This window comes from Aotus nancymaae, unplaced genomic scaffold, assembly GCF_030222135.1.
Source record: "Aotus nancymaae isolate 86718 unplaced genomic scaffold, 86718_ANA_hifiasm-v0.15.2.pri h1tg000009l, whole genome shotgun sequence".
NCBI lineage: Eukaryota > Metazoa > Chordata > Mammalia > Primates > Aotidae > Aotus > Aotus nancymaae.
The window spans coordinates 7,005,593-7,019,378 of record NW_026988420.1 but is presented as its reverse complement, the minus strand read 5'-3'; the positions used below and the strand labels follow the sequence as shown (position 1 = coordinate 7,019,378).

Genomic DNA, 13,786 nt, shown 5'->3' with positions numbered 1-13,786 from the left:
TAGAAATCTGGAAGTCATTCTCAATTTTTTCTCCTTTCTTCCCCTACAACCTGCCATCATCAAGTGCTTATCCTACTTCCAAAATAACCCTATAACCCAAGAAGTCCATCATTTTTCTGTTGGAATACTGACATTATCTACTAGAATCCCCAGGAAATCTAAAGATCTTCTTAAAAATGAAACCAGACTACAGCATTCACTTCTTACATGGCTTTTCAGTATACTTAGGAGGAAGCCTACAATCCCTCCCCTTACCTGTATGTAACATTTCTGTCTGATTTGATCCCTACTTACAATCTAGGTTCACTTTCAGCCCTACTCTTCCCCACCTTGCTCATTAAGCTTCAGCTAAACTAATCTAAGTCTTATTTCAGGCTGGGGAAGAGTCCAAGCTCATCATCTCAAGATCTTCCTCTGCCTGAAAGACTCCATTTTCATGCTTCCATCTATTCTCTGCTTAAATGTTGCTCTCTCAAAGGAAGATCCTCCTGCATTAAACACTCCACTAATCCATCGCTAATCTCAATTAGGTGTCCCATCTCAGATCATACTCATTTTCACAGCTGCATTTATCCAATTTGCAATTATGTATGTTTATCTGCAACCCCCATAAGACTGCATGGTCCATAAGGGCAAAGACCTATGTTCTTATTGCCTCTTACTGTATCCTTGAACTTTCACAAAAGCCTGGCCAATAAATATTTACTGAATGAATATTTTCCTTTAACAAATAACCTTTCTGGGATTTGGGGTTGCTTTTTTTCTTTTTTGGGGTTTGGGGTTTATTCTCTCCTCCCTGACCCACACCAATTCTCGCTCTTTCTCTTCTTGTGTGCATAGGACACAATCACTTCACCCCCAAGCTCATTTCCCTATTATAAAATGGGAAATTAGAATAACTTTCTCAAAAGATGAAACAAGCTAAAATATAATTATCTTTATCCTTTATCTTTGGTCCTAATTTTTTTTACTTCTATATTCATCTGCGTAATTACAGTTAGTAACATGACCTGATTTTAGTCCCTAATGAAAGGTTATCATACCCTATCCTTGTGATCCCCTTTACCAAAGAAGCTAAATAAACCCATACTTCCTTCTCCAAACATAGTTTAAAAACTACAACAGCACAAATAAACTTCAACTACACACATTAATTTGGAAACAAATCATCAAACATTCATTTATTCTTATGACCACTTGTAGGTATTCTAAATCTATCATCTAGTGTAATGATTGTTTTTGATAACAAATTTTCCGAAACGTTTAAACATGCTGCAGTAGAGGGCTTTTAAAAAAAAACATTACCTTCTTTACGTGACTTCAAATGTTCCATGATTAAGACCTCATCTAACCTAAAGAAACAACAATACTTGCATCAATACGCAAATGAGACCACAGATCCAAAAAGGCAGACTTCAGGTACTAAGAATCTATTTCTCTAATACAAACTACTACTAAGCAAAAAAAATCTCTTGCCTCTGTTGCATAAGACTCAAAACTCTTTTTTAACCACCATTTTTTTCTTGAAATGCTCTTCAAATGTTTCACTGATTGCTTTAAAAAAGAAAAAAAAAAATCAAAGGAATACAGAGCATAGAGTATAACAAAGAAAATCTGTTGTCCCTATTAGACAAATTTCAGAAAATAAAAAGAAAATCTTACCATTTACAATTCAATAGTTTTAATTTTTTTAATTACCTAGTAAATAAAGTTCTTTTAAGTGAGCCTAAAGTAGAGAAGGCACCACTCAATAAATCTTAATTGAAGAAGGCACTCCTCAATTAGTCTTATTTTGCTGATCTCTTTTATTCAATCCTTTCCTTCATGCCTTGAGTTATATTTTTGCCTCCGAATTTCATCACACAGCTGACACAGTAACAACTATCAATTATAAAAAAAAAAAACATGCTTGCCAGGTGCGGTGGCTCATGCCTGTAATCCCAGCACTCTGGTAGGGCAAGGCGGGCAGATCACCTGAGGTCGGGAGTTCAAGACCAGCCTGACCAACATGGAGAAACCCCATCTCTACTAAAAATACAAAAAACAAACAAAAAAAACCCCATGCTTGATACCACTCTCATCATAAGTTCCTTGAAAAGACTTTATAATATATTATGACCTCATTTTGCAGTTGAGTAAATTACTCTGTACAATCAGATAAATCTCCTATAGCACAGCTGGCAGGTGGCACATGCGAAGTTTGGACCTAAAGTCCACATACCTTTCATCATACCACATTATCTTCCCATCAGCTAGAACTAAGACTAGTGAACTAGTCTAATAAAACTGACCACTAGAATTCAAACAATCAGCTAAAGACTTCTGCAACATAAGGATAAGGAATGGAAAACAAGGCTGTCAGACTATGTTGAATATGTCCATTGTTGATAGTAACAGCACATATGCAAATTATTAGTACTATGACCAGGTGGCAAAATCGTAAGAATAAGTTTTAAAGTTTCAACACTGGTCTCAAGGGGAATGGAATTATGCAGGAACTCTCATTTTCTATGTTATATGTATTTTTTACTGCATAAAGATTTTAAGGGAATGTTTTATTTTTATAACCAAAATACTCTTTAAGAACTGTCCTTTCTGATATGCATATAATTATTCATTTCTGTTTATTACCTATTACACTTTGTTTGTATTTACTTATTTACATGACTATCTCTCTAAACCGAACAGTAAGAACTTACCTGAAAATCACACATAACACACTCCCTACTTGATTTTTCCTTTTTAAGGGTTTTTAAGTCCAGGCTTAATTTTTAGTTTGTTTCAGATGTCAACAGAAATTTCTCAAGTTTCTGCAAAATGAGTGATGTCATCAGACTGAGCTTTAGGAAAAATTAATCTGTCTACTCTGGAGTCAAGAATAGGAAGAAACTGTTTTGTAAATAATTCCATTGTCTAACAGACTAAGGTAAAAGTTCAAAGCAAAACAAGAGAGAGCTAAAGATGACAGTAAAGGACACTTAAAAGGTCTCAACATGGTCAGGCACCATGGCTCACGCCTATAATCCCAGCACTTTGGGAGGCCGAGGCAGGCGGATCACGAGGTCAGGAGTTCAAGACCAGCCTGGCCAAAATAGTGAAACCCCGTCTCTACTAAAAACACAAAAATTAGCTGGGCGTGGTGGTGGGTGCCTGTAATCCTAGCTACTCCGGAGGCTGAGGCAGAGAATCACTTGAACCCGGGATGTGGAGGTTGCAGTGAGCCGAGATCACACCACTGCACTCCAGCCTGGGCGTCAGAGTGAGAGTATGTCTTAAAAAAAAAAAAGTCTCAACATTAGAAAGTCTAGTGAGGGGAGGCCTTGAACAGTGGCTCACATCTGTAATCCCAGCACTTTGGGAGGCCAAGGTGGGCAGATCACCTGAGGTAAGGAGTTCAAGACCAGCCTGGCAAACATGGTGAAACCCCCATTTCTACTAAAAATACAAAAAATTAGCCAAGCATAGTGGCGCACACCTGTAATCTCAGTTACTTAAGAGGCTGAGGCAGGAAAATCGCTTAAACCCGTGAGGCGGAGGTTCCAGTGAGCCAAGATCACGCCATTGCTTTCCAGCTTGGGCAACGAGAGCGAAACTCCATCTCAAAAAAATGTCTAGGAAGGGGAAGTGAAGGAGAAGGTCATAACTATGAGACTAAATTAAGCCCCAGAAGTAAGAATTTCAAATGTTACAGAATTAAGACCAAAAGAAGCAGTTAAAAGATTTGGCAATTAGGTCACTAGTGACCTCAAAAGAGCAGATTTGTTATACTGTTGAAGTGCCAGTCAGACAGTGGATTTCTTTCTAAAAGTATAAGGAAAAGAAGAAATCATTAGAAAAAGATGTAGGGATTCTGGAGGATAAAGCATTTTCATCTCGACAGAGGATAAAGCACTGCAGACAAATAAAGGGACCAGAAGAAGGAAGTTGGTCAAGAGAAAGATAAATTCTTCTAGTCATTACCAGGGAATAAACACACAATAAGTTTACATTCAGGTGGTGGCAGCAAATACACGATGTTTGGTCCAGATAAACAGCACAGTGGCTCACGTCTATAATCCCAGCACTTTGGAAGGCCAAGGTGGGCAGATCACACGTGGTTGGGAGTTTGAGACCAGCCTGACCAACATGGAGAAAACCCAACCCATTTTCAGTAGAGACTAAAAATACAAAATTAGCCAGACGTGTTGGTGCATGCCTGTAATTCCAGCTACTCGGGAGGCTGAGGCAGGAGAATCACTTGAACCCGAGGGGAGGGGTGGAGGTTACAGTGAGCTGAGATGGTACCATTGCATTCCAACCTGGGCAACAAGAGCAAAACTCCATCTCAAAAAAAAAAAGAAAAAAAAACAGATTGTTTAAGAATTGTAGCTGCTATTAACTGAGCATCTACTATGGGCCAGCTGTATACCTTGTATTATTTTTAGTCTTCACCTCAACAATTAAGGAAACCAGGCATTACCAAACTCATTTGTTAACTGACTGAACTATAGCTCAGAGGTTACGTGACTTGCCTGATTGCCTGATATCACAAACTGGTAAATATTTCTATTAAAGCATAGTTCTATTAAACTGTAATGTACATGTAGTAAAATTTACTTATTTTAACTGAAAGGTTTGATACATTTATTAAATGTATATACTAGTGCAACCTCCACCACAATCCAGTTTTAGAACACTCTATCACCCCAAAACTCCCTTCATGGGCAGGTCAGATTTAAATCTGAATCTGTATGACTCCAATTCATGTCATGCTACAAATCCCCTAGACAACACTCAAGTGAGAAAAATGGCTTTTTTCAGCAGAAAATTTGCAAAATTAAGTTGTTACCCTTCCTAGTTCCCTTTCCATGTGAGACCCTTATATATCTCTAGAACCATACTTACATCATGATCTCGCCAAATTCACAAGTTTACTATAATATGGAAATATACCTAAAAGCACAGCATAATCAGACTTAGGGCATAGTACACTATTACAGATACTACAGTCTTTTTTAAAAAAATGCAAAAGGAGTTAGGAAAAGGAAAGACAAACAAACAGTTAAATCCAAGAGGAAGACAGAATGAAAACAGACCAGTAAGGTCCTTAAAAAGGGGAAATATGATATACAAACGGAGAGAACATGGAATAGCAGAAGTCAGGAGTCTGTGTCATAGAAGAGAGACTAACTGGAACAGAAGCTTCTCTTCTATAAGCAATGTAAAACTGCACAGAGACATAGGATGGAATGACTTCCTAGGCAGGAGTTAACACTTATTTGGCTAAGAAACAGGACTACACAATATTAAGACAGACAAAAACCAGAATAAAGTGAGACAATATTCATAGTAAAGTTATAAAGCTAAAACTCATTAAATTTTATAATAATTTTTCTATAACTAATTAAAATAAGTCCAAATTTTTCATTACTTAAAAAAAGCAGGCCAGGCTCACGCCTATAATCCCACCTGAGGTCGAGAGTTCAAGACCAGCCTGATCAACATGGAGAAACCCCGTCTCTACTAAAAATACAAAATTAGCCAGGTGTGGTGGCACATGCCTGTAGTCCCAGCTACTCGAGAGGCTGAGGCAGGAGAATCACTTGAACCTGGGATGCAGAGGTTTCGGTGAGCCTGACAGCGCCATTGCACTCCAGCCTGGGCAACAAGAACAAAACTCCTTCTCAAAAAAAAAACAAAAAAAAAAAAACAAGCAAATATAGAATTATAAACATACAAGAATTCAGGCCTGGTGCGGTGGCTCACACCTGTAATCCCAGCACTTTGGGAGGCTGAGGTGGGTGGATCACCTGAGGTCAGGAATTTGAAACCAGCTGGCCAACATGGTGAAACCCTGTCTCTACTAAATATACAAAAATTAGCTGGGCGTGGTGGTGCACACCTGTAATCCCAGCTACTCGAGAGGCTGAGGCAGAACTGCTTAAACCCAGGAGGCAGAGGTTGCAAGGAGCTGAGATAATGCTACTGTACTCCGGTCTGGGCAACAGAGCAAGACTCTGTCTCAAAAAAAAAAAAAAAAAAAAAAAAAAATCAGATACCATATCAGGGCCAGAAATAATTAAAATAGTTATAATAAAGTATGACAAGCCTAGAACGAAAAAAGTACAACTCTAAACAGGAGGAGGATAAAATAAAATTTTCACTTAACTTATATTTTCACTTCCATTCAAATCTTTCCTTAGTTCTATAGAACTAGAAACAATTCACTAAGTCTAGATGAAATCCTCTTCCAAGCAAGGAGCCAAAGAAACTGCTAACCCATAATTAACAGAACACATTTTTTATGACTAATATTTAACAGGTGCTATAATATTCAATTTGTTGAATCAGTACCCTGATTATTACCCTGAACATTCTGTCTAGTCCAGCTTCATATTCTAAGAAACACTATTCTTGCTAGGCAAGACATACCTCTTTGAAATGAATGATTACAAAACTGTGCCGGTATTAGAAGAAAAAGTCATTTCTTAATGTTAAATAACAAAACCCAAAACTTTAGTTGTCAATTCTTACACTGTAAGTCCAGAGAAGGTATCTAGGTGACTACAGCAGAGTTATATACACATTCATTGCTGTAAAGTAAAAAGAATGTGTCTCACTGTATTATACTCACATCTTATAAACATTATTCTGTCTGCAACTTCTGTGCATCCCAATTTTACTTAAAATAGCTATGTATTTTTCTTATCCAATCTAAATGTATGGTTAGAGAGAAATAAGTTTAATCCAAGAGTTTTTGTTGTTGTTTGTTTGTTTTTTGAGACAGAGTCTCACTCTGTCATCCAGGCTGGAGTGTAATGGTGCGACCTTGGCTCGCTGCAAACTCTGCCTCCTGGTTTCAAGTAATCTCCTACCTCAGCCTCCCCAGTAGCTGGGATTACAGGTGCCCGCCACCATGCCTGGCTAATTGCCTGTCACCATGCCTGTATTTTTAGTAGAGACAGGGTTTCACCATGTTGGCCAGGCTGGTCTTGAACTCCTGACCTCAGGTGATCCCCCCTCCTTGATCTCCCAAAGCTGGGATTACAGGTGTGAGCCACCGAGCCCGGCCAACCAGTTTACTCTTAAGTCATTTCTTGAAATAGCAAACATGAATACTTATAGAACATTAATCAAATCAGTAAAAATAAAACAGCTATACCCTTCTTCCAAATTAAAGACCATTAATTTTTCTTGAAATGTATTACTTCTAATTTTCAATGAACTGTTATAAAGTTAAAAACAAAACAGTACTAAGTACTAAGAACAAATCCGAAAGTCATGCTAATCAAGTGATTTTGCTAACCTCTCTGCACATCATTTTTTTTTTTTTTTTTTTTTGAGACGGAGTTTCGCTCTTGTTACCCAGGCTGGAGTGCAATGGCGCGATCTCAGCTCACCGCAACCTCCGTCTCCTGGGTTCAAGCAATTCTCCTGCCTCAGCCTCCTGAGTAGCTGGGACTACAGGCACGCGCCACCATGCCCAGCTAATTTTTGTATTTTTAGTAGAGACGGGGTTTCACCATGTTGACCAGGATGGTCTCGATCTCTTGATCTCGTGATCCACCCTCCTCGGCCTCCCAAAGTGCTGGGATTACAGGCATGAGCCACCGCGCCCGGCCTCTGCACATCATTTTTAAAACTCTAAATAGATTTTCAATGGTTTACAAAAATTCATTCTGCAGTTTCACAGAAGTGCTTCATATATCATGTAAAGCTTGACCCCAAAAAATTAATATATTTCTTTCTTTTTTTTTGAGACAAAGTTTTTTTTGAGCTTTTTTTGAGCTTCTGTCTCCCAGGCTAGACTGCAATGGCAAGGTCTTGGCTCACTACAACCTCTGCCTCCCGAGTTCAAACAATTCTCCTGTCTTAGCCTCCTGAGTAGCTGGGATTACAGGTGCCCACCAGCACGCCCAGCTAATTTTTGTATTTTTTTTTAGTAGAGACAGGGTTTCACCATGTTGACCTGGCTGGTCTCGAACTTCTGACCTCAGGTGATCCACCCGCCTCAACCTCCCAGAGTGCTGGGATTACAGGCGTGAGCCACTGCACCCCATCTTAATATATCTTAAAATATGCACAAAACAACAGATATGTTCAAATGTGTTATAATCCAAATTTTAACACATTTTAAAATGACCAACTCATCTTGTTGCCAAGCATTTGGTGATGACCATAAAGATGCTTTTCATATCTCTATTTTAGTAAGAGAAATCTAAGACTACAAAGTGACTTATTTAAAAAACCAGGTTGCAAATATAAAAATGTGCAACTCCAACTACATAAAACGAAAATTTCATGCTGGTATACAACCAAAATAAAATATGAAAATAAGCTGCAACTGTTACTCAGATCGCTGCACTCAAATTCATGCATTTATCCAACAGCAATTTTTCTCAGTGACAACTTTGTAAGTCTTACATATTGGAGATCTGCGTAAGAACTTTTTGATCTGAATACTTCAAAAGTCCTGTTCAGTTCTATGCTTTGACAGGAATATAAGAAAATTAACCAACTGAAATTTTTTTAAAGAGGAAAATGCAGGGAGTCAAAACAATATATTTCTTCCCAAACTTGAAATGCGCTATATAAAATACTATTTGCTAATCCAATGAGAGAAAATACTTGAGTTTGGGCTCTCCTTGCATTCTCTAAAAAAATCACATGCAGGCAGGGCACAGGTGGCTCACTGCTGTAATCCCAGCACTTTGAGAGATTGAGGCAGGCAGATCACCAGAGCCCAGGAGTTCAAGACCAGCATGGCCAACATGGTGAAACCTCCTCTCTACTAAAAATCCCCATCTTCACCAAAACTACAAAATTAGCCGGGTGTGGTAGCACATGCCTGTAGTCCCAGCTACTTGGGAGGCTGAGGCAGGAGAATTGCTTGAACCCAGGAGGCAGAGGCTACAGTAAGCCAAGTTTGCATCACTGTACTCCAGCCTGGGCGAGGGAGACTCCATCTCAAAAACAAACAAAAAAAAGAGGCCAGGTGCGGTGGCTCATGCCTGTAATCCCAGCACTTTGGGAGGCCAAAGCAGGTGAACCATTTGAGTCCAGGCGTTTGAGACCAGCCTGACCAACATGATGAAACCCTGTTTCTACTAAAAATACAAAATTAGCCAGGCATGGTGGCGCACACCTGTAATCCCAGTTACTTGAGAGGCAGAGGCAGGAGAATCACTTGAACCCAGGAGGCAGAGGCTGCAGTAAGCCAAGATCACACCATTGCACCCCAGCTTGTGCAACAAGAGCAAAACTCCCACTCAAAAAAAAAAAAAAAGACATGCAATTTGAATAGCCCAAAGTCTTCTTACAATAAACGACATTTATTATAAGATATATAAATAATATTGTCAAATTGGATGGAGACATATTAATGCTAGAGAGACAGAAAACATAAAATATTACATTTCTAATTATACCATACCTTTTGACACTAAAGAGTTTCAGCATTTCATATCTATTCTTCCCATCACATTAATACCAGAGCATCTGACTGAAGGTAAAGATTCGCTTTGTCTCAAATGCATTAAGTTTGTATACCTCTGTACCTCAAACAAGGGCAAAATACAATAAAACTGAAAAATGAACACTGTTGTTCAAAGATAATCTCTGTACCCACACAGAAGTTAAAAATGTTCATATGTTAGCGTATGTGTCACACCTGAGTGATTCAGGGTTGTCTCACCACATGAGATACAAAAGCCCAGCCCACAGAAAAGTAGTAACCACTTTGTATCTTTCTTCCAATTGTTTAAAAGGATAGGTGAGACGGAATAGATAGAATGCACTAAAGAAAGATGCCATAAATATACAAAGTATTTTTAACTGTCAAAATACTTTGTAAATAGATCTAAAAGCACTTACATATGTTCCTAGTGTATAATAAAAGTACTTATTTAGTCAAAGCCAATTAAAAATCATCAGGTTATCTTCATCTTACTGTCTAGCATGTAACAGCATCACTAGTTGATGTTTTTAAGTAAGAAATGTTCAATCTTAACCTAAATCATTAAGCAAAACAAGAACCACATTCTGGTATTACATAAAAGCAGCACTGCTTTCCATTGGTATACATATGTTGCCATTACAGAAAAGTACTGATTTTACGTTTTTCATGTTCCTCATCTCCAAATATCTGCTAAACATAAACAATTATCAAGCTTCCCCCATCAACATAACTAAGAACAAAGAAAAAAATCCTAGACAGGCAAATCTTTAGTGAAAATATGTGGTGATAAGCATCATCCATTTATTTGAAAGATCTAATCCTTGATTCATTGTATTGAATGATCTAATTACTGAGATGAATTTCAAACTCATTAGAGAAGTTATATTCATTCAAGTTAGCAGTATTTAGAAAACAATTACAGACTGTAAATTGTACAGACACATTGAAAAAGAGGCTATGTTAATTCTGATCTGTTGGTTTTGAAACAAGGCGGTATAAAAATCTAATTGATAACTGTGGTTATCAACATCACTGGGTTTTCGTTGACACATATTAAAAATTAGTGTGGACATGTACTGATAATTTTAGAACGTGAATGATGGGTACATGGAGGTTCAGTATACTATTCTTACTTGTAAAATTTAAAGTTTCCATAGAAACTTAAAAAAACACACACACACATTTTGAAATTGGGTTAGCATACAATAAGAGCTCAATACATGCTATTTGTATTACCCTGTGGGCTACCTGCTAAGATTAAAGGAAAGTGACCTGGACTGTCCCTAGAATGATGTATATTTAACACAAGTTACTATTCCCACATCATCCTTCACAAATGTATATTCAGCAAATTCTTAACTATTTTTTGAACCATGTGGATTGAATACTTAAGCAAAAATAACTCACCTCTGACTCTGACAGAGATCTACAAGTTACAGTATTAATTGTCAATGGACTTCACTGATATTTTATGATTAGTTTCAACTGCCTGAAGGAAAATATGATTGTCTATCTTCATCTTCCGCTCTAGCACATTACATGGTTGCCTTAAAACCAACAAATTAAATGATAATTCTCAGGTAACACATTCAAAAATGATCGTTAAGTGAAAGACGGTCAACATGGAAGATGGAGAACCAAGAAAGTTACCAGATCAGTACACTGGTCTGATCAGCACGCTACTTGGAGAACAAGACAGTACAAGAAGAGTGGACTCGATCCCTTTCCTAAGCAAAGACATGAAAAAGATCTAGCAACTTATGAGCCTTAAGTGTCAAAATTTGTGTTTCCAACAGACATAAACAAAAATATAAATGGTTATTTCCATGCTTCCAATCCCTTCAATCAATTAGCCATTGTTTAAGGAAGAAAAAATGTTAATGTTGCATGCATAGCATTCAACAAGAAATAACTTTAATTCCCATTTTGGAACTCTAGAGGGCACCAGAAATATGCCCTCCTTTGCACCACCCCTCCTCCCCGGTAACGTGAGCAGCTGCAGAAGCCCGTCGTCTGGTTGCTGAGGTTGGTATTGCAGCAGCAGGAGCGATGTCTGCAGCGGTGGAAACAGCAGCGCCCACTCCCAGCTGCCTCACCAGCCATTACCCAGGCTTCGCCTTGGGGGCAACTGCCACCCAAGGGAAAGCTCCTCCCCCTCAAAACAACGGGGAGGGCCAGGTCCCATGTCTGAACCCCTACAATCTGACAATGTCCTCTATTAGCAACAAATTAGAGGCAAAAGACTCACAATGGGGGTGTTTTCCTCCTCACTTTCTGCCAAGGATGCACCAGACAGGATTGAAGGCGATTCTTGGTCCTGGGATAGGAGGAAAAATGAAAAACGTATCAAGAACACAGAACCTGGTGGGCGAACCCAACCCTTTCTGCCAGAAGGAGGCAGAGGAGGGAATAAGAGGTCAAGGAGGTTCGGTCCTTCTATTATTACCCCCACCATGCGCACAACAGCCCCCTCCTGCGGAAGTGGGGCAAAACAGGGCAAAATATATATATCTGGGGCCAAAACCCTTGTAGAAGGCAAAATCTGGAAGGGAGGGGGGCCTGAGGACACCGAGCCTGCTCCTGGAAGGGAGGGGGGAAGGGAAAACGTTGCCTCGACGCCAGTAAGGGATTTGTATTCCCTCCTAAATTTGCCCACCCAGCGTCATCACCGTCACTCCGAGTACCAATTCAGAGGTAAGGGGCGGCTCACGTCACCGCTGGGCCGATATCGCCCACATTTGCCCCAAGCAGTTGCCCTGGGCCCGAGGTTTGCCCCCCCCTGCAGTCGGCGACCGGCAGCGCTGCCTCCCTGTCCGCCATTAGAGACCCAGCCAAACAATACGTGCGGAGCAAGAGCCGCGCAGCGCAGCGCCGAGGAAAAGAAGAGCGAAGCAGGGGACCCGGCGGGGCAGAGGCAGCTGCTCTCGCCCCGAAAAACTTGGGGACCTCGGCTCTGGCGGACTGGGTGGCAGCACGGCCCCGAGAGCGGAGACCCGGCCGGGGCGCCCCTCCCCCGCCCCCCGCAGGAGAGAAAGGAAAATGCCCCGCGACCTCCCCGAGCGGTCGGCACCCCCGCCCCGCCGGCCCCGCCGGCCCCGCCGCCCCGCCGGCCCCGCGACCCCCGCCGTTGGCGGCCGCCTCACCCAGCCCTCCCGGCCTCGACCGCACTCTCCTAGCCCCTCGGGCCGGACGCAAAGGCGCCTGTGACATGAGAGCAGCCCCGAGCTGCCCCCGAGGCCCCGACGCGGCAGCGGCGACGGCGGCCGCGCCGCGGGGTATTAATCCCGGGTCGGTGGGAGGCTCTGGAGGCTGCCCTCACCCATCTCCGCCTCCCCAGTCGCCTCCGCCTCCGCCTCCTCCTCCGGAGGCTGCGCTGCTCCCAGCCACCCCCACTCTCGGCGGCCCTCGACTGGAAAGACAGCGGGGATAAGCCTCACCCGGTTCTGGCTGCGGCTCCGCGGAACGAACCTCCCCTCCCCCGGCCCACCCCCCTTCGGCGACACGCACAACTCCGCTCGGTCCAGTCCCGGCTTTAGCGCTGGTGAGGAGGAGGAGGCGGAGGAGGTGGCGGCGCGGCCGAGCCCGGGGAGGCCCCGCCCTCCGCGCGCTCGTTGGCTGGTGGGGGAGGCGGGCCGGGGCGCCTCGGGCACGCCCAGTGGCTAAGACGGCCGTCCTTCAGGACCCCCCCTCGGTGGGGTGGTCCGAAGGGCTGTCCGTCAGGCACAGGCCACACCCCCGGTCCTGCCGTTCCACTCCCGCCTCCGCCGGCCCTCGACTCCCGGCCGCGTCCCCTCCCCGCCGGTCCCCCGCCCCCACCCATAGGGTCTGCCAGGGTCAGGAGCCCGAGATTCACTGCCCGCCGCACCACCTTCGCTTCTGCCCCTTGGGGCCCGGGGCTCTCCGGTACCTAGACAGCCCGGGAGACTCCGGCGGGGCCACCTGCCCTCGCCGGAGCCCGGGTGCCCAGGCCGCGGCAGCGGCTCTCAACGCCTCTGCCCGAGGAGAGCCGCGGCCTCGATGCCCCAACGCCCTCCCTGTCCAGTTCCTTGAAGGCCCCCACGAGGGGCGAGGCCGGGGAAGCGCTGGAGTGGGGCTGAGTGGGCTTTCAGGGCCTCGGGTAAAGTGGAACTCTGAGCGCGCTGGGGGCAGTGGAGGCCCTGCCACCCTCGCCGCGCCCCGTGGGGAATAGTCCCCCACCTCCCGCCATGGCTGCAGCAGGAGGAGACGACGTCCTCCATTTTGTAGGAACGGCTGTAGGAACTTGGGACCCCTTCAAAACCAAGCCCCTTGGGGCCAGGGAACTTGTTCCCGGGAAGCCCCGACTGGGCTCTGCCATTCGGCCAAGGGAAC

At 42.9% G+C, this 13,786-nt stretch overlaps 1 protein-coding gene across 5 annotated transcripts in view; it reads right to left on the bottom strand.

The window, feature by feature from the left end:
• Window positions 1-12,988, bottom strand: part of ZMYM2 (zinc finger MYM-type containing 2) — a 125,899-nt gene extending 112,911 nt beyond the window's left edge. Inside the window, exons 1-3 of one of the 5 annotated variants that reach the window (XM_012442015.2) lie at window positions 12,874-12,988; window positions 11,685-11,753; window positions 1,306-1,352 (exon numbers count right to left, since the gene is read on the bottom strand). The gene's annotated coding sequence lies outside the window, so the exon portion shown is untranslated. Of the gene's footprint in view, window positions 1-1,305; window positions 1,353-11,684; window positions 11,754-12,755 lie in introns of all 5 variants that reach the window. The other 4 variants (XM_012442020.3, XM_012442005.3, XM_012442048.2 and 1 more) reach the window with 4 other exon arrangements.
• Between the last annotated feature and the right edge of the window lie 798 nt (window positions 12,989-13,786).